Here is a 21,188-nt window from a genome sequence, read left to right as displayed (position 1 = left end):
GCAGGACTCACTGAGCCATCGGATTTTATAAAAAATATCTTAATTTGTTTTCCGAAGATGAAGGAAGGTCTTACGGGTGTGGAACGACATGAGGGTGAGTAATTAATGACAGAAATTTATTTTTGGGTGAACTAACCCTTTAAGAAAAAAATCTTTCTTTTATGAACTGTTCACTGAAAGGTACTTTGGAGAACCAAAAATGGTTCTTTAATGGCAACCCCCCTTTCGGAACCTATATTTTTAAGAGCGAGTTTGATATCATTAGCTCAGTATAAAAACAATATAAGAGAATATAAAGTCCCCACTAATAGAAAATTGTTTTTGTGCAAGTTTGAATGGAGTAAGGATGAGTGAGAGGAAGGTTAAATAAATTCAAACAAATTTAGAACAGAGCAGATTTCTAGATGCCTATATAACTGTTTCACCATCACTTTAGTTTACACATATGGCATAAAGACACAAATAATCTAAGAAGACAAGCTCTCCCTCTCTCTCAGGGTGTGTGTGCGTTAGCAGGAGCTGTCTAGGGAGATTAGGTTCCTCTCAGCAGGCATGTATTTAGTGATGTCAGCATCCCTCCACATCACACACACACTTACGGAGAGTTTAAAGGAAGTGGTCAGCAGCAGAGCTGTGAGGTCTGTTATTGACCGCTCAGTCCACATACAGTCCAATCTAGTAAGATGTCTGACTCCGACTGACGTTTTTCAAATGACCAGGCCTCTTTTAACACCATTTTCTCACTTGTTAAGAATGAATAATAGTATCCATTGCAAACCGAGACATAAACACAAATCCAACAACATACATCGGTCTATGAGCTGCAAAGAAACTTTTTTTTTTAAATCAATATTTTTGACTTGTTTTCCAGTAAAAATGTTGAGCGATATAATAAGATGACAGAACAACTGTTTTCAACACTGATAATAATATTAAGTGTTTGTTAAGCATCAAATTCTCCTATTAGAATGATTTCTGAAGACACTGAAGACTGGAGTAATGATGCTGAAAATTCAGCTTTGATCACAGGAATAAATTACATTTTAAAATATATTCAAAAAGAAAACAGTTGTTTTCAAATGTAATATTTCACAGCATTACAAAAGTTCAAAAGTTTGAAGTCGATAAAATGTTTTTAATCAGTACTTGTTTTTCATGAAAACTTCATTTTGTTAACAGGTTAAAATAAGATAGAGTCAAGTGACTCTATGAAAAACAAGTACTGATTTTTGTGCTGTGAATATATTCATAGCTTCTCTCAAGCTCCTCCAGATCCTCCACAAGGACCCTCCTCTGAGTTCACGGGTGATTAGCTGGCCCTGTTTTTGAAACCGGCACTTTAGGAGAGCTAAAGGGGTTCTGCTCTCCCTCACTAACAGGGTTCCGCTCTGAAAGCCCAGACTCCCCAGGATGGCGCTGGCCTCGAAGGACCAAATGCTCATCCTAGTGAGAAAAACAAACAAAGATGGCCCTCTCTTCACCTCCATTTTAATGAGCTGCAGGAGTTTTTATATTTCTCTCTTTTTAGGGATCTATTTCAAATAAAGTCACCATGAAATTAAAATCCCTATTTACTTTACATTCCTGGTCCTACTGTGCACGATTCAGCAGGGCATGTTATTCTAAAGAAGAAAAAGTAAAACTGTGAAATGATTTCTATTTTCAGCTGATGACTACTGATTTTAATGTAATACAGGTTACAGCCTAAAACAATGCATTTACATTTATGTATTTGCCATCTAAAGCAACTTGTTCTGTCAGTCCAAACCCAATTTTGTGCATGTTCGAGTGGAATCCGATCATAATTAGCAAGTGTGAACTAGGGCTGCAACAAACGATTATTTTGATAATCGATTAATCTAACGATTATTAGAACGATTAATCAACTAATCATCGATTATTACACTGTTTAATCAGTAGGCTTTGTTCGAGTATTCCTTTTTTAGCAATTAGTTAAAATATTGAGTTATACTGAACTTTAACTAGTAAATAAAACAAGGAAATCACTTCAGCTTTTGAAAGTGTATTTTTAATGATTTTCAAGCTAACTGAATAGATAATCTCCTTCAGGTTTTCTTTCCTCCTCAGAAGTCATCAATAGTCCAACTGTTACAATGACCAGTAATGTGTTTTTAAAGGTGCCCTAGAATCAATATTTGAATTTACATGATATTTTTAGTGATATTTGTGAATCGTCTTTCTAAATGTTTCGTTAGCATGTTGCTAATGTACTGTTAAATGTGGTTAAAGTTACCATCGTTTCTTACTGTATTCACGGAGACAAGAGAGCCGTCGCTATTTTCATTTTTAAACACTTGCAGTCTGTATAATTCATAAACACAACTTCATTCTTTATAAATCTCTCCAACAGTGTGTAATGTTAGCTTTAGCCACGGAGCACTATCAAATTCACTCAGAATAAAACGTTAACATCCAAATAAATACTTTACTCACATAATTCGAAGCATGCATACAGCATGCATGACGAACATCTTGTAAAGATCCATTTGAGGGTTATATTAGCTGTGTGAACTTTGTAAATGCGCTGTATCATAGTCGAGAGCTCGGGGGCCAGGGAGCGCGTGATTTAAATGGGCGGCGCGCTGAATCAGTGCATAGTTAATGATGCCTCAAAATAGGCAGTTAAAAAAATTAATTTAAAAAAATCTATGGGGTATTTTGAGCTGAAACTTCATAGACACATTCAGGGGACACCTTAGACTTATATTACATCTTGTAAAAACTGGTTCTAGGGCACCTTTAAGTCTGGGAATTGTAATAATAACTTTTTAATAACAGTAAAAATATGAATATGTAATATTGTGCTTTTTTTTTTTTTTTTTGAAAAAAAAAATTTATGTACTCCAAAGAATGTACTCCACCTCAGAATGCTTTTATGATGCGAGATTAATGTAAATGGCCCACTGCAAACACTGGAATTCGCTTCAACCTTTTCGAACTTTATGAATGATTATTTTATAAAGTTCAAGTGGTGAATGTAAAGAGGATCAAGTGAAGTAAAGTTGAACCAAAAGAGAGAATTGAATTGTTAAATCGCAATTCATGATCCTGACAGGCCTACCATTACCTTGCCATTGCTAGCATCAGTTAAACTACAGGAATTAGCCTACTGTCGGGATATACGTAGAGATGCCCTCAATGGCAAACTTGACCTTCAACCTCTCCAAAAGTGGGTGCTGGTGGGAAATATTCTGTTATTTGGATCAATTTTATCCATCATTTCCGGGTGGATAAAATCAAGTTCATTGAATATTTACTATCTCTGAACTGCATCACATGAGTAAAAAGGGTTAAAATGTTGTTTCATGTTAACTCTACAAAACAAGCCATTTAAATGTCCTAGAGTATCCCAAAATGTGTCTTCACATTTAAGAGCGCAGTTAAGGTGCCTCACATTAAAAGATACCAAGAAACATAATGTGACATTGTTATATTCACATTTAGCCCTGAGCGGCATTCCATTGTGAGACAATGTCCAGACTGATAAGATTTCAGTGGAATGAGAGCATGAGGCAAAATATAAACCTTTTCAGAACAGATACCTAATCAGATTTATCGCTCGTATGTTTTTTATGCCACACAAGATTGCATCTCTAATTCAGCATGATAGGCTACAAAAAATGTGGAATATCTTGTTCAATATCTTAGAAAATGAGAGGAAATAACTTGCAATCTGATACCCAGAGGATGGAAACAAAGAAAAAAAAGGAGGATGAGATATTATCTTTAATTTTAATTATCCTGAATGTTGCATTGCTTTTTTCCGAATGAAGCTTGTTCATGGTTCACACCAATGGAAGGATATGTGAGAAAGGCGTAAGGAGGAGTGGAGTGTGTTGGCTGAGGGACTCGAGTGTCTGTGTGCGTCTGAAGCTCGGCCTGCACAGCATGACTAGCACTGACTGTCACCTCCTGTAGAGCAGCCCAGCAGAGCTTTCTTACCTCTGACAGCTGTATGCCGACACCATCCACCATAACGCCCACTCCGCAGGAGAGATAGTAGAATGAAGGAGGAAAAGAGTGAAGAGGAAAGACACTAAAAAGAGAGGGGAGAAATGACAGATTTTTTTTTTATTTTTTTGGCGTTAATGCGACTAATTTGTTTTCAAATGGTAAAATACACTTGTACATATTCCTTTTTATCCTTAATGTATTGAGCATTAATGCATATAACTAATGCATTAATATTTAGTTTAAGCTTTTAAAGAATATTTACTATAAATTTACATTTATAACTTCATAATTATTTATTATACAAATTTAAGTATAATTATTGTAACAATGTATATTTACATATATTTGTATATATATATGGGTCAATGACGTGACAGGTCTTTTTTTTTTTTTTTTTTTTTTTGTCCAAAGGCCTTAATAAGAATAAAAAACAAAGATATGACATCCAAAGTATGTAAGGTAGTACAACTAGATATCTTTTATTGAATCCAAAAGGTATTAATTATATTTTGCTACATATAAAGGTATTTTAAAGATTTTGATGTCAAAAGGTCATTCGGTTTAACCGTCCAAAGGTCAATACAGCCATTTCATTTGTGATTAAAATATCTTAAAATGTAATAAATGTATATATTTTTTATTCAGGCATGATTTTATAACATCATATGTCAACATAGTGCAAAATGGTATTAAAATTATGTGTAGAAGTCATTGCTTTGTTATGAGAAAGAATGTCCGGGAAAAAAAAAAAAATTAATTGATGTCATTCGGAGTAACCAATATAAAGGGACCATTTTGGATCAAGTCATGTGGTTAATATCATGTGACATCATTCAGACACCTGCAAAGGACCACATGGTTGTAAATCAAAGTAACTAATGCTGCATCCCAATTCACCTACTTATACACGTCCTAAAAGTATGTACTGTTTTTGTAAAGAAAAAGTACATACTTTTGAGTGTGTAGCAGAAGAGTATGCAAGCTTTGGGACATACTACCTCGTCATAATTGCGTCTTTAACGGACGTTCTGTCGATTAGTTATGCAACCTGTAACTGTTTAAACTACCCTGTCACTCATCTTGTCACAGTTAAAATCCTCCACATTCAATTAAATTTAATTTCCTACCATTTCGGAGAGAAATGTAGTGGCATGTTGATCTGCCAGTCATGGGTCATTCATGCAGAGAACTCTCCTCATCTTCACATAATGATGCATTTAAAAGTTAATGACCAAATGTATCGTTATAAAAGCTCACAATGCTGTTGCAGATGAAATATAATGTGGATAACATTTAATAAATATCTTTTCATCAGGTTAGATACTGATTATTAATCATTCAAGCCCCTTTATCTTAACCGTTGGCAGGGGCGTCGTTTGTGGGGGGGATGGGGGGGACGTAACCCCCCAATATTCAAAGCCATCAGTTACAACCCCCCAATACAATACAACCATACCAACGTTCAACCCCCCCAAAGTTGAAACGAAATCTACGCCCTTGACCGTTGGTCTCGCACATCCGTCATGTTTGTAGTTTTTTAACACTTTTTATTCGTATTTGTAGTTCTAATCGAATACTCGTCCACAGCGCAATGTGTTATGGGCAATATTAGCCGTTAGAAGCGTGCACGGATCTACACTTCGAATTCTAACCGCAAAAAGTGGACCATCCGGGTATGATTTGGGACATACTAATTCTTTTTTCAAATACTATTTAGGACGCATAGTATGCAAATTGGGACGCAGCATAACTCTCTTTTAACTATTTGAAAAATTCATGTTTTCATTTGCTCATACGCATGTCCCAAAACATCAGGTCATTCAGTACAACCGCTATAAAACATGGAAAATGTTGTAATATTTTAAAAACTTGTACTAAAATGTTTGATTGTTCTTTTGCTAGCTAGCTAGATATCAGCCTATTAGCATTGTTTGAAAATATAGTCATTCGGTATAACCAAAAGTGTCATTCAGTAAAACCAAAATTTTGTTTAAATGACTTTTTTGGTGACAAATTTTGTCCATCTTGTAAAAAAAAAAAAGGACAAAAGCAGTGTTAACTGATTATAAAAACCACATAATCTCATTGTTAACACTTCATAAAACTTCAAAATTAATTATATCTATCTTTTAAAAACCTTATTCGTCAATAACCCATATATATATATATATATATATATATATATATATATATATATATATATATATATATATATATATATATATATATATATATATATAAATTCTAATAAAATAGATAAATTCTCTCTGCATCTGAGAAAACAGCTCAAATTCAGGCTTCTGGCTGGCTTCTTTAGAGTATTTTTCCAATTTCTCAGATGCTGCTATTAGACTATAGTGCATCATTAAGTAGGCCAAATACTGCTGTGTGAAAAAGATCAGAAACTTCACATAAAAGTTTAGCAAGTGGACTCCTTGATTTCAGGGGCAGCACACGGGGAATAGAACAAGACGGCAGTCTGTGTGGAGATATTGCATTTGTCGGGCCACATAAATTCCTCTGTGTGATGAATAGAAGTGGGAACTTAAGGTTGCATTCGGGCGACGACAATGCTGTATATTTTGCCTCATGAGACTTTAGAGGAAATCAGAGGTCATCTTAAATACCATGTATTTTAAGAATAAACATCAATTTCAAGTCAGATGCCACAGGAAGAAGTTGCGATACAGTTGCTATTTTTGGAGATGAGGGAAATGAGTAATTGGAAATTGTGTGTTGCCTCCTAGCGAGATCAAACAAAGAATTTAGGAATCAAAAGTCACCTGAGGCTCCAGTGTGTGTTGTGATAAACACCGCCCCATCCTCGTCTTTCTCCTTCAAACAGTAATTACAAACACCCTTCTGCTGGATTCGCCTGGATATGCGAGTGGTTGAAGTAACTCCATGCCTGTTTAATGTGATAAGATTATTTAATCAGTTCAATTATATATTCATGTTAGTTGATTAATCATGCATTAGTATTCGCCCACAAGTACTTTCATTTTGCATGAATTGTCCACTGTGTGGAAAAAAGTATTTTCTACTGTACCACATCTACCATAAATAAACATAAGTATTTTATGCTGCGATACATTATGCATAAACAATTATTTAAAGATCTCCAACTCTGCATCTTCACTCGTCCTTCCCAGAATGCACTGTAAAGTGATTTATTAAAGGAAGAGATAAGGGATCTTTGGAGCACATAGCGCTAAAAAAAATCTAGCAAAAATTAAATATGAAAAAAGTCTAAATTAAGAATTTCGCTCCAGCTGAGGGTAATGTTCAGCGTCTGTACCCCCAGAGCCAAGCTGCAGTCAGTCTTCCTCCTGATGGTTGGCGGCTTCTGTACAACATGTTCCCAATGAGCCTTGCGAATTCACTCAGGAACATATTGCCATTGAGAAACAGCTGTGGTGGGACTGTTTTTTTGCCAGAATGCTTATGACTTACACTGACCCCAAAAAGTATTTGGAGACTTAAGTCACACTCATAAATGTACAAACCCGATTCCAAAATAGTTGGGACACTGTACAAATTGTGAATAAAAACAGAATGCAATGATGTGGAAGTTTCAAATTTCAATATTTTATTCAGAATACAACATAGATGACATATCAAATGTTTAAACTGAGAAAATGTATCATTTTAAGGGAAAAATAAGTTGATTTTAAATTTCATGGCATCAACACATCTCAAAAAAGTTGGGACAAGGCCATGTTTACCACTGTGTGGCATCCCCTCTTCTTTTTATAACAGTCTGCAAACGTCTGGGGACTGAGGAGACAAGTTGCTCAAGTTTAGGAATAGGAATGTTGTCCCATTCTTGTCTAATATCTTCCTCTTTATGATGCGCCAAATGTTTTCTATGGGTGAAAGATCTGGACTGCAGGCTGGCCATTTCAGTACCCGGATTCTTCTTCTACGCAGCCATGATGTTGTAATTGATGCAGTATGTGGTCTGGCATTGTCATGTTGGAAAATGCAAGGTCTTCCCTGAAAGAGACGACGTCTGGATGGGAGCATGTTGTTCTAGAACTTGGATATACCTTTCAGCATTGATGGTGCCTTTCCAGATGTGTAAGCTGCCCATGCCACACGCACTCATGCAACCCCATACCATCAGAGATGCAGGCTTCTGAACTGAGCGCTGATAACAACTTGGGTTGTCCTTGTCCTCTTTAGTCCGGATGACATGGCATCCCAGTTTTCCAAAAAGAACTTCAAATTTTGATTCGTTTGACCACAGAACAGTTTTCCACTTTGCCACAGTCCATTTTAAATCAGCCTTGGCCCAGAGGCAACGCCTGCGACTTCTGAGAGGCTCTTTTTATACCCAATCATGTTGCCAATTGACCTAATAAGTTGCAAATTGGTCCTCCAGCTGTTCCTTATATGTACATTTATCTTTTCCGGCCTCTTATTGCTACCTGTCCCAACTTTTTTGGAACGTGTAGCTCTCATGAAATCCAAAATAAGCCAATATTTGGCATGACATTTCAAAATGTCTCACTTTCAACATTTGATATGTTATCTATATTCTATTGTGAATAATATATAAGTTTATGAGATTTATAAATTATTGCATTCCTTTTTTATTCACAATTTGTACAGTGTCCCAACTTTTTTGGAATCGGGTTTGTATGAAGGTCACAGCATTAAAAACAAAATATCAAACAAATATTGCACAAGCTTTTTTCTAAGCCATTTTTGCTGTTACTTGTAATCAACTGGTGTCAAGAGGATGTATGAAAACAGTTCTCCTCAAACATTTTTCCACAGAACAAAGCTACACCAACTTGGAATGACGTAAAAATAATTAATGAACAACTACTCTTTGGGGTCAATGCATATAAAACCCTATAGGTAAGTCTTAGTACGAGGCTGTTAAAGTTTCATTTCACGTTAGTCCTCTATTCGGGTTCAGTGCAGTGGAAAGCCCGGAGCTGCGGTGTTTGTCGAGGAGGGTTAAGGGGAAAGACGACTTCTAATTACATTTAGCCTCATTAGTCGGACCCTGTGACTCTGCCTCGCCATCAAGTTAATGTATGTGGCCCTTCAGGATTGGGAAGGGAAAATGGATTTGCACTGCATTAGTTGATGAAATGTATAAATTACATTACGAGCCACAATGTGATCTTAATGTCACTCATTCAGCCAGGGGGAGGGCTTTTAGAGCAGACTCCGCCCACGGCTGTGGTCAAGAGACTGTCCTTCTCACTGGACAAGAATGTGGGACTCTAATGATAACTTCACAAAACTGAGGTTTACATGTGTTTAAATGGAAACACTTCTTTGCCTTCTTCATCTTACACAATTTACTGCGAAAACCATCCTACAACACAAGCTTACCATAGTGAATCAGGGTGAGACCAAAACATGTTTTGGAAGAAGGATTGATGATGTATTGACTCATTATTTAAATTCTGTTCATTTTGAACAAAAAAGCTACATAGTGTACATTTAATAATAGCAACGAGAATACTTTTTGTGTGGCAAAAAAACAAAATGAATCTTTTGTTTCGAATCAGTGGTTCGGAGCACGTATCAAACTGCCAAAGTCACGCACCCCAGTGGTGAACTATTAAAATTTCAAAACACTTATGACGTAACAAAGCCTCCGTGACTTTGGCAGTTTGATACACACTCTGAACCACTGATTTGAAAAAAAAATAAATGTTTAAAATACTACATATTCACATGAATATTCACATATTCACACTTATTTTAATGTGTAATAATATTTCACAATATTACTGTTTTTCTTTTTGTTTGTTGTTTTTTTTCTTTTAATCAAATAAATGCAGCCAAGAAACTTATTTTAAAAGCATAAAAAAAAAATCTTACCGATCCCAAACTTTTGAATGGCAATGTATATTCGAATTTTCTAGAATTGCCCCCAAAACCAGAAAGAAAGAGACAAACAGACAGACTATACAGTATATACCACATATTCTTTGAGCAACCCACGAATTAGGCCTATAGTATAGTCACATAGTCATTAACAATGGATTGTCAGCATCCAATGACAGCAAATTTGGAGTGTTTTGACTAGAATGCCATGAAAGACGACTATTTAAAGACCTTTCAAACCATCAAGACCACTGAGAGACAGAGAACATTCAACCCACACAGATGTCTGCAAATCACAGGACCAACATGTCATTGGTGACAGTGTCAAGGTGAAAACCAGGAGTATAAATGATGAAAAACATTCATCTTGCTCTCTTTCCAGCCCCTTGGCTTTTTCAAGAAGTCTTTGGCTTGTTCAAATGAGTCAAGTCAATATGAGATTTCTCAGTGTAGTGATGTCTTGCCTTTTAAGTGATGAACTTTTAAGTTTGAATTTTAAACTGCTTGCATTTTTAGTCCATCTGTAATTTAATACAGATCCGCAAATATCATTTACGCACCGTTACATAATTTAACTTTTCATCTGTTTATGATAAATCACCATTAATTTTAGCCTATTTTAATATATATATAATAATATTTATTATTTATATCTAAATACATAATAAATGTATAAACTAGACCTATTTGAAAGGATGGATGCATGATACATGCCACTATTTGTAACACTCTTAAATACATATGCTATTTCGTATTTGAGATTACAAAAATAATAATAGGAAACCCTCGCAAAACAATGACAACAAAATTGTATATTGTTCTCATCCACTAGCAAAAGCTCAGCAGAGCACAGATGAAGACGCTGACATGCATCACATAATTGGCTGATGGTCTGCGAAAATTAAGGTTAGGCGAAGCTGCCGCAACTGCACACACCAACCCGCTCGCACACAAACACATCACAACTCCAGCAAACAAGCACAAGCCATCTCAGAGACTGACAGATTACCAAAAACACACGCTGTTGACAGGGAAATGCCGTACACTCGCATGATGAATAGCGTACACAGTATCAGATTATTGCAATGAGTAATTTAATCAGCAATAGAGTCGAAACAAACCACCTCCAGTTATTTACACACACAAGGTGAAAATGAAAAGCACACGTGTAATTTCTGAAAGGAAAATGATGGCTTTTCCTTATAATGTTAGTCATTTTTTTCACTATTTTTATTGCAATTTCTCACAGTAAGACGAACTACAGGTTTTAAAGGGTTAGTTCACCCAAAAATGAAAATAATGTCATTTATTACTCACCCTCATGTTGTTCTACACCCCTAAGACCTTCGTTCATCTTAGGAACACACATTAAGATATTTTTGATTATCAAGCGAGGCCTACAGCAATGCTACTTCCTCTCTCAAGATCCATAAAGGTACTAAAAACATATTTAAATCAGTTCATACGAGTACAGTAGTTCTACCTTAATATTATAAAGTGACAAGAATATTTTTGTGCAGCAAAAAAAACAAAATAATGACTTTTTAACAATATCTAGTGATGGCCAATTTCAAAACACTGCTTCATGAAGCTTCGGAGATTTTCGAATCAAATCAGTGGTTCGGAGCACCAAAGTCACGTGATTTCAGCAGTTTGATACGCGATCCGAATCACTGATTTGACTCAAAAGATTTCTAACACTCCGAAGCAGCGTTTTGAAATTGGCCATCATTAGATATAAACTTTCACTCTATGATGGTTAAATTTAGCAGTTAATCCTCAAATCACATGCGTGCCGAACCATTGGACCTTATCCGTACGGATCACGGATTAACTGTGATCCGTTGCACACCTAATAATTAAAGAACACACTTATCATCATGATTGCTATCTTACCAGAGATGGAGAAAAATCCTACTCCATATATATACATATACATTTTTTTTTTTTTTTTCCCTATACTATATTTTTTACTAAGTAAATCTGTTACATATAATTATACAATCCTAAATGTGCATAGACAACTTGTCCAAAATATATCTTCTTTTGTGTTCAGCAGAAGACATAAATTCATACAGGTTTGAAACAACTTGAGGGTGAGTAAATGATGACAGAATTTTCATTTTTGGTTGAACTATCACTTTTTAAACTAACGTTAACAGTGTAATTTATTTTATATTCCAAAAATGTGCTGAACCCGAAAGTGTCTCTCTCAGCACGGGCACCCTCAGTGTCAGATAGCTTTTCGTCATTGTTGTTGCTCTGTGGTTGTGTGAAAAGGGCTGCAACGCTCCAAAATTACAGCTCTGTCCCTCTCACTCGCTTTCTCTGTCAACGCGGCAACATTCAGGGCGCCCGCTTTTTCTAACAGCGGGAAATGCGACCATCTTTTGTTCAAGGCCTTTGTCTTTCAGAGCATGTTATCAGCGTACGACACTTTCAGACTCCACAAAATAGGTATTTAATAGAAGCCCTGTCCAAAGACAAGACCTAGGACAATACATTTGAAATTGTGTGCGGAAATCTGCAATCATTCGAGAGCATTTGTCATGAAAACAAGAGAGAAATTTTGTTTACAAAGTCTTATTCAAAATAGGAGTTAATAGTTAAATGGAACACTTAAATTAGTGACATTCATCATTTTGTCATCTTGTGTGTCCCTTTTTCCTTTTAATGTAAAGGAACAGTTCATACAAAATTCAGAATCTATCATTATCTGCACCCCCTCAAGTCATTCCAAATCAGTATGACTTTCTTGACAAGAAAAAGAAACACAAAAAGTGATTTAAAAAAACATAGACAATATGAAGTCTTCTGAATCTACACAAGTCTGGGTGAGAAACAGACCAAAATGTAAGTCATTATTCGCTAAAAATAAACAGTCAGATAAAATTTGCAGGGATTTACTGATACAGATAAGTTAATTATATTTTTACTATACAAACTATAACTGGCTGATATATTATTTTATCTAAATTAATGAAATATGAATCTCTTAAAACCAATCAATTGGAGACTGACAGGGAAGAGAAGAAATTGTTGATTAAAGTAATTATTTTTGTTTTGTTTTTAGCTCACAAAAAGTATTCTCCTCGCTTCATAATATTAAGGTTGATCCACTGTAGACACATGGACTATTTGAACGATATCTTTAGTACCTTTCTGGGCCTTAAAAGTGGTAATTGTGTGGAGGCAAGATAGCTCACGGATTTCATCAAATATTAATATCTTAATTGATGAACAAAGATGAATGAAGGTCTTACAGGTTTGGAGTGACATGAGGGTGATAATTAATGACAGAAATTTCATTTTTGGTTAATTTTTATTGCTGTGCCCTCTACTGTACAGACATGAATTTGCATTTTCTTCAGCCTGAGGCTTTTTGATTTCACTTTTGCTGTAAAAAAAAAAAAAAAGGGCCTTTAGTTTTACCAAAAATTGAATTTTTATTTTTGGTTATAAAAAAAACATGCAATCCCAGCTCAAGTGACAAAAAGTAACGCAAAAGTAATGTAACACATTCCTTTCCATAAAAAGTAACTATGTAACACAATTAGTTACTTTTTTAAGGGAGTAACGCAATATTGTAACGCATTACTTTCAATAAAAAGTAACTATGTAACGCAATTAGATACTTTTTTAGGGAGTAACGCAATATTGTAACGCATTACTTTCCATAAAAAGTAACTATGTAACACAATTAGTTACTTTTTTAGGGAGTAACGCAATATTGTAATGCATTACTTTCAATAAAAAGTAACTATGTAACGCAATTAGATACTTTTTTTAGGGAGTAACGCAATATTGTAACGCATTACTTTCCATAAAAAGTAACTATGTAACACAATTAGTTACTTTTTTAGGGAGTAACGCAATATTGTAATGCATTACTTTCAATAAAAAGTAACTATGTAACGCAATTAGTTACTTTTTTAGGGAGTAACGCAATATTGTAATGCATTACTTTCAATAAAAAATAACTATGTAACGCAATATTGTAACACATTATTTTCCATAAAAAGTAACTATGTAACGCAATTAGTTACTTTTTGAGGGAGTAACGCAATATTATAATTAGAGCTGCACGATTAATCATATCGCAATCGCAATCGCGGTGTCAAGCTTGTGCGATTATATGACGCAAAATGCTGCGATTTTATGAAATAAAATAATAATAAGTTAATAAAAAAATAAAAAAATACATGTGTGGACACAACAACCCATTATCTGAGAGCTGTTTGCCCATTTTATACACCGCTAATAAAAAGAAGACCAGTCAGTTTCAGTTTAGGCAGTGGCATGTGTGGCGCGCACGGTCATGACTTTTCCGGTGTGCAGCGCAGAGAACGGGTAAAGATGGATGCGGAGCAAACGGTCACTGAACTGGTGGCAAGAAAAAACGCTACCTCTGTTATATGGCGATATTTTGGCTATAAGATTATAAACCCAGATTAGCAGTGGTTGAAGAGGAAAGAGGATTTAATTCGGTATCGCACGCAGCGCTGTTATCGGTGCGCACATGACGCACATACATACAAGGCTCGCGCGCACAGAGAGAGAGAGAGAGAGGCGCGTTATAGCTCGCGAACTCCAAATTGATTTCTCTTTCGCGTCCTCAATGCACTTGGATGGTCACATACACGCATTATGTCAGTCAAAATACCCCTCTCAGCAAGTATTCATGTAAACACATTCAGTTATGTCTTAATTGAACGAGGTGAGAATTCAGATGTCTTACTCTTAAAGTGACAGCAACCTAAAAATACCTGCTGTTGTCTGTCATGTAAATCAAACAACAAAACACAGCTTTAACAAAGATTCATCTATATTAAATTTATACAATGGACAGTGTCATTTTACATTTAATTATTACATTTCTGTGCATGAAAATTAATACTACAGTTAGACCTTAGCTAGACTTTATGTAGTATTTATCTATGCTTGTTGTAATTGGTGTACAGTATTTGTTCTTTTTACAGTCTGTTCACTTGCCTTTAATAATGTATTATTTAGGTTAGCAGTTTATGCTATGGTATCAGAATAGTTTAAGTGGGCTAAGTAATAAATGCAAAGTTAAGTTACCCCCATCCAATTTTTTATTTTTTTTGTGCTGATCCGAAAAATGATCCGATCTGTGACGTCATAACCGTGATGTGATCCGAACCGTGAGTTTTGTGATCCGTTGAACCACTACAGATTAGTAAAGAAACAAATATCTTAAATGGGATTATAACAAGTTTGCAGTAATGCAAAGATGTTATTTAATTTCATAAAAATATTTTAATTTGAAAACACTGTGCATTTGTTTGCTGTTGTTGCTAGGTTGAGTTGAGAAATACACATTTCAGCATTATCAGTAATCTGTGTGTGTATTTTCATTGAGAACCAAGCAAGATGACTCATGATACTATTTGTTTATTATATCGCTATCGCAAATCGCAATCGCAATATTGACCTCAATAATCGCAATATGACATTTTCCCCAAATCGTGCAGCCCTAATTATAATGCATTACTTTCAATAAAAAGTAACTATGTAATGCAATTAGTTGCTTTTTTTTTAGGGAGTAATGCAATATTGTAACACATTATTTTCCAAAAAAAGTAACTATGTAACACAATTAGTTACTTTTTTAGGGAGTAATGCAATATTGTAATGCATTACTTTCAATAAAAAGTAACTATGTAACGCAATTAGTTACTTTTTTTAGGGAGTAACGCAATATTGTAACGCATTATCACTCTGAGGTCTAAAAACGCGCCGGCGCGTTTTGCAGGTTTTTTTTCACATTGCAGCAAAACAGACTTAAAATACTCTGTCATTTTTTTGTCATAGAAACATAAGTAATACATCAATTGAAACTATAGAATATCTCCTTTTATTTGTATACACTCAGAGTAAAAACAAAATGTTGTGCTTTTTGTAAAATAAAGAAAACTAACATGATGCGTGATCTCTCGTCTCCCTCTGAACGAAGTCCAATCTGATAGTTCTCAGAAAATGAAGTGTAACTTAGTGAATACTAATCAAAAAAAATTCATACTTATGTCTAACAAAACGTTGAAATGTCAGGTTTTAAATCGTGCAAGTCAAATCGAAAACAAACATTCTGTGTTTATGTAATCTGTATGAAAAGAGAGCCATGTCAGAAGTCCGTGATTCAGCTCATTACCCACTAATGCGGCCACACCCACGGAGCCAGCGCTATTCACAGGCAAATTCAGAGACAACACATGCATTCATCATCTCAATCGTGTATTTATTGCCTTGAAAATTGTTTATCTGGATGAAAAAGCCATGGTTAGCGATCTCTGGAAGACATTCAGTAAATTCCTGTTTGTTTTCTTCTATTGATAAGTTTTAAGTGAGTTTTTGTTTCTTTAGCGCCCTCCGGCTGTAGTATGAATTGGTAAACACCATTCATGGAATATCGTCTTCTTCTTAGGTGAATTTGTGGACTAAAATGCACAGAGCGCCCTCCGGCTGCAGTATGAATTGCAAACACCAGCGCTCATAGAGATAACAATGAATATTAAATAAAAAATAACTCCTCTGTATAGAAAATTGACATAAACATATGAGAATCCTATATTTCTCCAAATGTGCATGCTTTTAAACTAAAAGCCTATATTCAGACTCTTTGCATCACAGAAATACATTATATTTTAAAGTATAATATAAAACCATTATTTTATATTGTAATAAAATTTTTCTGCATGTTTCATATACCATGATGAGCTTGAGACATCACAGAAGTTTTTTTTCACAGCCTACCTGACTGAAATGCCTCATTAATATGCAAGTCTTTTCAGGTCATTACTATTCAATTCTTTTGTCTTCACAGGTGAGAATGAGCCATTATTCATGGAGATTCACGCCTCCTCGCATACCGTGTTTCTTGGCAAAAAGTGTCTTACAAAAAATAAATCAGTATATTGTTATAAATGAAAGAGTAGTCAGCATAATTTTTACATAATTTTGAAGCAAAAACTCTAGTCTACAACCTTCAATACCCAAAAGTCTTGTGAACACAGATTTAATATACTTTTATTGGCCTTATATCAGTGACTTAAGTTTTTTTGTTTTTTCAGTAACCACGCATAAACGTTATTCCTTCAAAAACACAAACATGTACACACATGTTCCTCACATATTATGGTAGCCTAGTTTGTGCTGAATACAGTGTAATGACACTTGTGTCATTAATATGTTTATGAACAACTGAAAAAAGCACAAATGTCAGGGCATGTCAAAACTTCTCCAGGCCCCAAATCAGCCTCAGACTCCAGAGGGTTATTTTCCATAAAAAGTCTATGTAACACAATTAGTTACTTTTTAGGGAGTAACGCAATATTGTAATGCATTACTTTCAATAAAGTAATTATGTAATGCAATTAGTTACCTTTTTTAGGGAGTAACGCAATATTGTAACATTATTTTCCATAAAAAGTAACTATGTAACGCAATTAGTTACTTTTTTAAGGAGTAACCAACTATTATAACACATTACTATTAAAAGTAACTTTCCCCAACACTGCTAAAGACTTAGATAGTGGCAAAAATCCTTTTCAAATAAATGCTGTTCTTTTGAACTTTCTATTCATCAAAGAATCCTGGAAAAAAAACATATCACTGATTCCACACAATAATCAAACTGTTTTCAACATTGACAACAATAAGAAATGTTTCTTGAGCACCAAATCAGCTTTCTGAAGGATAATGTGACACATAAAACTCGATATTATTTCACAATATTACTGTTTTTACTGTGTTTGTGAACAAATAAATGCTAATTTGGTGAAAAAAAAAAAAATCTTACTAATCAAACTTTTGAACAGAAGTGGTTGGCAAATATAACACCAAACCCCATTTTTTATTGCTTCACATGAGTTTAAACTGAATATAAAGTAGTGCAAATGAGATTCGAGAGTTTGCATTAACAATTCTGCCAAAGCTCTTCTTTTGTGCATGTTCCACAGCAACAATTTTTATTTTTGGTTGAACTATTTCTTTAAACAAGTTGTGCTGTACTAGTCACTTCACCAGTGAGCTGCTACATCTAGTAAATGCAAAACAGTGACTCATTCCAATTTCACAGCAAAGTACCACCGCACACGGGCGAAAGGACATTCTCTTATCATTCTCATTCTCTCGAGGATGGTGCAAAATCACATGCAAAAAAAAAAAGTTTAATTTATCAACGAAAGCAATAGGGCCAAGTACAGTCACACTCGTGGGCTGGATGCTATTGTTGGTGTTTACATCTTAAAAAACAAAAGAACAAGTCACCTCTCATATTTCATTTCTTTTGAAGCACTCGATTTCGCACCGCTCATAACAAAAAAAGTCAAACACAAATCCGCAGGAAGCTTATAAGGAAAACTTGCCTGCTTTGATCCATTTTAGGAAGCAAGATGTCACCTTAGTACCATTTTCACCCCTAAGCATTTATCAAAACTTTATCGAAATGTCAAATGGGCTTCAGAGATTTAAGAAAAACAAATATAGCCCTTTCAGAAAGCAGATTCTTGTTCCCGATGCTGTATTTAAGCCAAGTTCTGAAACAAAACAGCATCGGTGGCCTAGTTATATCGCTTTGCATTCAGCCCTCAGCTCAAATTTCAATGGTTTCGGGTCTCTGTGGGATAACGTCTCTATGTTAGCTTTAAATGAAAAAAAGACGCGTGCCATAAGTCCCGTGGAGGAAAGTAGGAAGTGTTTGGTAAGGTTGTGCCTTTTTAAAACTCTCTCTCGCTTCATTGTCAATAGGGCGGCTGTCTTTTAAACTTGTATGATAAATCCTGGCTTCTTAAAAATTATGTTCCCCAAATAAAAAACATCATTCAGTATTCCTTCCTATTACAATATTAGGCAAACCTTCCCCTGTCACGGGTCTGGCCAGCAGGGCACACTGCGTTCAGAATCAATACATCTTCTTTGTACTCATTGTCTTAAAATGCTGGATGAGTGACAGATGTTATCCCCGGATGCCAAGCACAGAGGTCTCTCATGCAAGTGATACAATCGGAACAGCTGCCAGAAGCCCTTTCTATCCCGTTCTAAACGGAGCAAAGGCTGTTGGAAAGGAAGTCTGGCAATAACAACCGAGCCACCACAACGTCCTTCGGTTTCAAAAGCAGCCGCTCAAAGGACTCTGCCATTAGCGTCTGACAGGATAAATGCACTGTAAAAGCCGCTGTGCATTCGCTTTGTGTCTCACAGTAGCAAAAATAAAAAGAAAACAAAAAGAGTGAAGTGTTTTACACCTATATTTAAGCCGTATTGCAGGCATCACGAGCTTTGCATTGGCATGTGGACATGTTTCAGGCTCTTTTAGATCCAGATGAATGGTAGTTTTCTCAAATGACACGCAGTATATAACATTTATAATGCAACAATTTCAGTGGGAAGAACTGATGTTTTCATTTTTGATTATATGTTTTCATTTGACAGTTCATCAAAGAAAAATCACTACTGTGGCCTATACTTAAAGGGGTAGTTCACCCAAAAATGAAAATTATCCCATGATTTACTCACCCTCAAGCCATCCTAGGTGTATATGTTCTTTCAGATGAACACAACTGGAGTTATATTGAAAAATATACTAAAATAACTATAACTAATAAGTCGACTTGCACCACAAAAGTAACCTGTGATACAATGTATGACGCAGGATGTAGGAGTAGCGTAAGCTTAGACGCCTCTCGCTGTTCAAACAAATAGGGCTGCGCAACAAACTCAAGCTCCTCTTCTCTTATATTGAAATCCTCAGACATTTCTCTTTAAAAATTCTTGTTTTAGATTCGTGACCGGTGTTTTGTTTTGCTCTATCCTCTGCGCTTCCGTTGTGCTTCTGCCGTAATGGGTATGGTCATCTGCCAGAAGCTAGTTATTTTAGTATATAAAGTTTTAAATTAGGCCTGCATGATTTATCGCAATAAAATCGCACACGATTTGGCAAAGGCTGCGATTATTTAATGCGCAGCTTGTCAGAGCTGTACAGCTCTGTGATCAGTAGTAAATGCTTCTCCATCTGAAAGCCAGAGGGCGCTCTTGCGCAGAAACTCAAAATATGCCCTGCAGCAGAAGTTAACATGCATCATATTCCTGAAGCTGAATAAACAGAAGATTGAAACGCTTTGATTGATTAAACATGACTAATAAACACACGACTGCCTTATTCTGTGTAAGAAGCCACATCATCTCACAGAAGGATGCTCAACTGTCGTTATGAAGTGAGTTTGGAGTAAAACATGTTATTAAATGTTGTCTTTTGTTGAACAAGATGTTAAAGGGTTAGTTCACCCAAAAATGAAAATTATGTCATTAATTACTCACCCTCATGTCGTTCCACACCTGTAAGACCTTTGTTAATCTTCGGAACGCAAAATGAGATATTTTTTAGTTGAAATCCGATGCTCCCTATGCAGGCCTCACGGAGCCAATGACATTTCCTCTCTCAAGATCCATTAATGTACTAAAAACACATCTAAATCAGTTCATGTGAATACAGTGGTTCAATATTAATATTATAAAGCAACGAGAATATTTTTGCTGCGCCAAAAAAAAACAAATAACGACTTATATAGTGATGGCCGATTTCAAAACACTGCTTCAGGAAGCTTCGGAGCATAATGAATCAGCGTGTCGAATCAGCGGTTCGGTGCCAAAGTCACGTGATTTCAGCAGTTTGGCGGTTTGACACAAGATTCGAATCATGATTCGATACGCTGATTCATTATGCTCCGAAGCTTCCTGAAGCAGTGTTTTGAAATCGTCCATCACTAAATAAGTCGTTATTTTGTTTTTTTGGCCTCACTGAACCATCGTATTTCAACAAAAATATCTTAATTTGTGTTCCAAAGATTAATGAAGGTCTTACGGGTTTGGAACGGCATGAGGGTGAGTAATAAATGACATTATTTTCATTTTTGGGTGAACTAACCCTTTAATAAATGCTTCTCATGTCTGAAAAGATGTTTGTCGCGTGTTGCTTTTTCAAATGTACATTATAAGCGATTCAAACTCGCAGTGCTTTCAGATGTATTAGTATTTGTAGCCATACTTCATTGACAAGCTGCACATGAAAAAAATAATAATAAATGCAGCCTTTGCGATTTAATAATCGCACTAAGAATTGCGTTTAAGCGATAATCGCGTTTAAGTTCAAGGTTATTTTTCGTATCGTGCGATATATTGTGTAGCCCTATTTTAAATATGGATATTTTTCTTACAAAACCCATCGCTTTGCTTCAGAATGCCTTTATTAGCCCCCCTTGGAGCCGTATGGATTACTTTTATGATGGATGAATGCTTTTTGAGCTTCAAAATCATGAGCGCCATTCACTACCATTATAAAT

At 35.4% G+C, this 21,188-nt stretch overlaps 1 long non-coding RNA gene across 2 annotated transcripts in view; it reads right to left on the bottom strand.

Moving 5' to 3' along the window:
- LOC125247742 overlaps nt 1-21,188 on the bottom strand; it is a 106,385-nt gene that overhangs the window by 84,414 nt on the left and 783 nt on the right. For both annotated transcript variants that reach the window (XR_007180171.1, XR_007180170.1), the window contains exons 2-3: nt 6,759-6,883; nt 3,964-4,057 (exon numbers count right to left, since the gene is read on the bottom strand). This is a non-coding gene — a long non-coding RNA (uncharacterized LOC125247742). The remainder of the gene's footprint in view (nt 1-3,963; nt 4,058-6,758; nt 6,884-21,188) is intronic.

This window comes from Megalobrama amblycephala, linkage group LG15 (genome assembly GCF_018812025.1).
Source record: "Megalobrama amblycephala isolate DHTTF-2021 linkage group LG15, ASM1881202v1, whole genome shotgun sequence".
NCBI lineage: Eukaryota > Metazoa > Chordata > Actinopteri > Cypriniformes > Xenocyprididae > Megalobrama > Megalobrama amblycephala.
The sequence above is the reverse complement of the archived record's forward strand: the minus strand, read 5'-3'. Positions and strand labels throughout refer to the sequence as shown.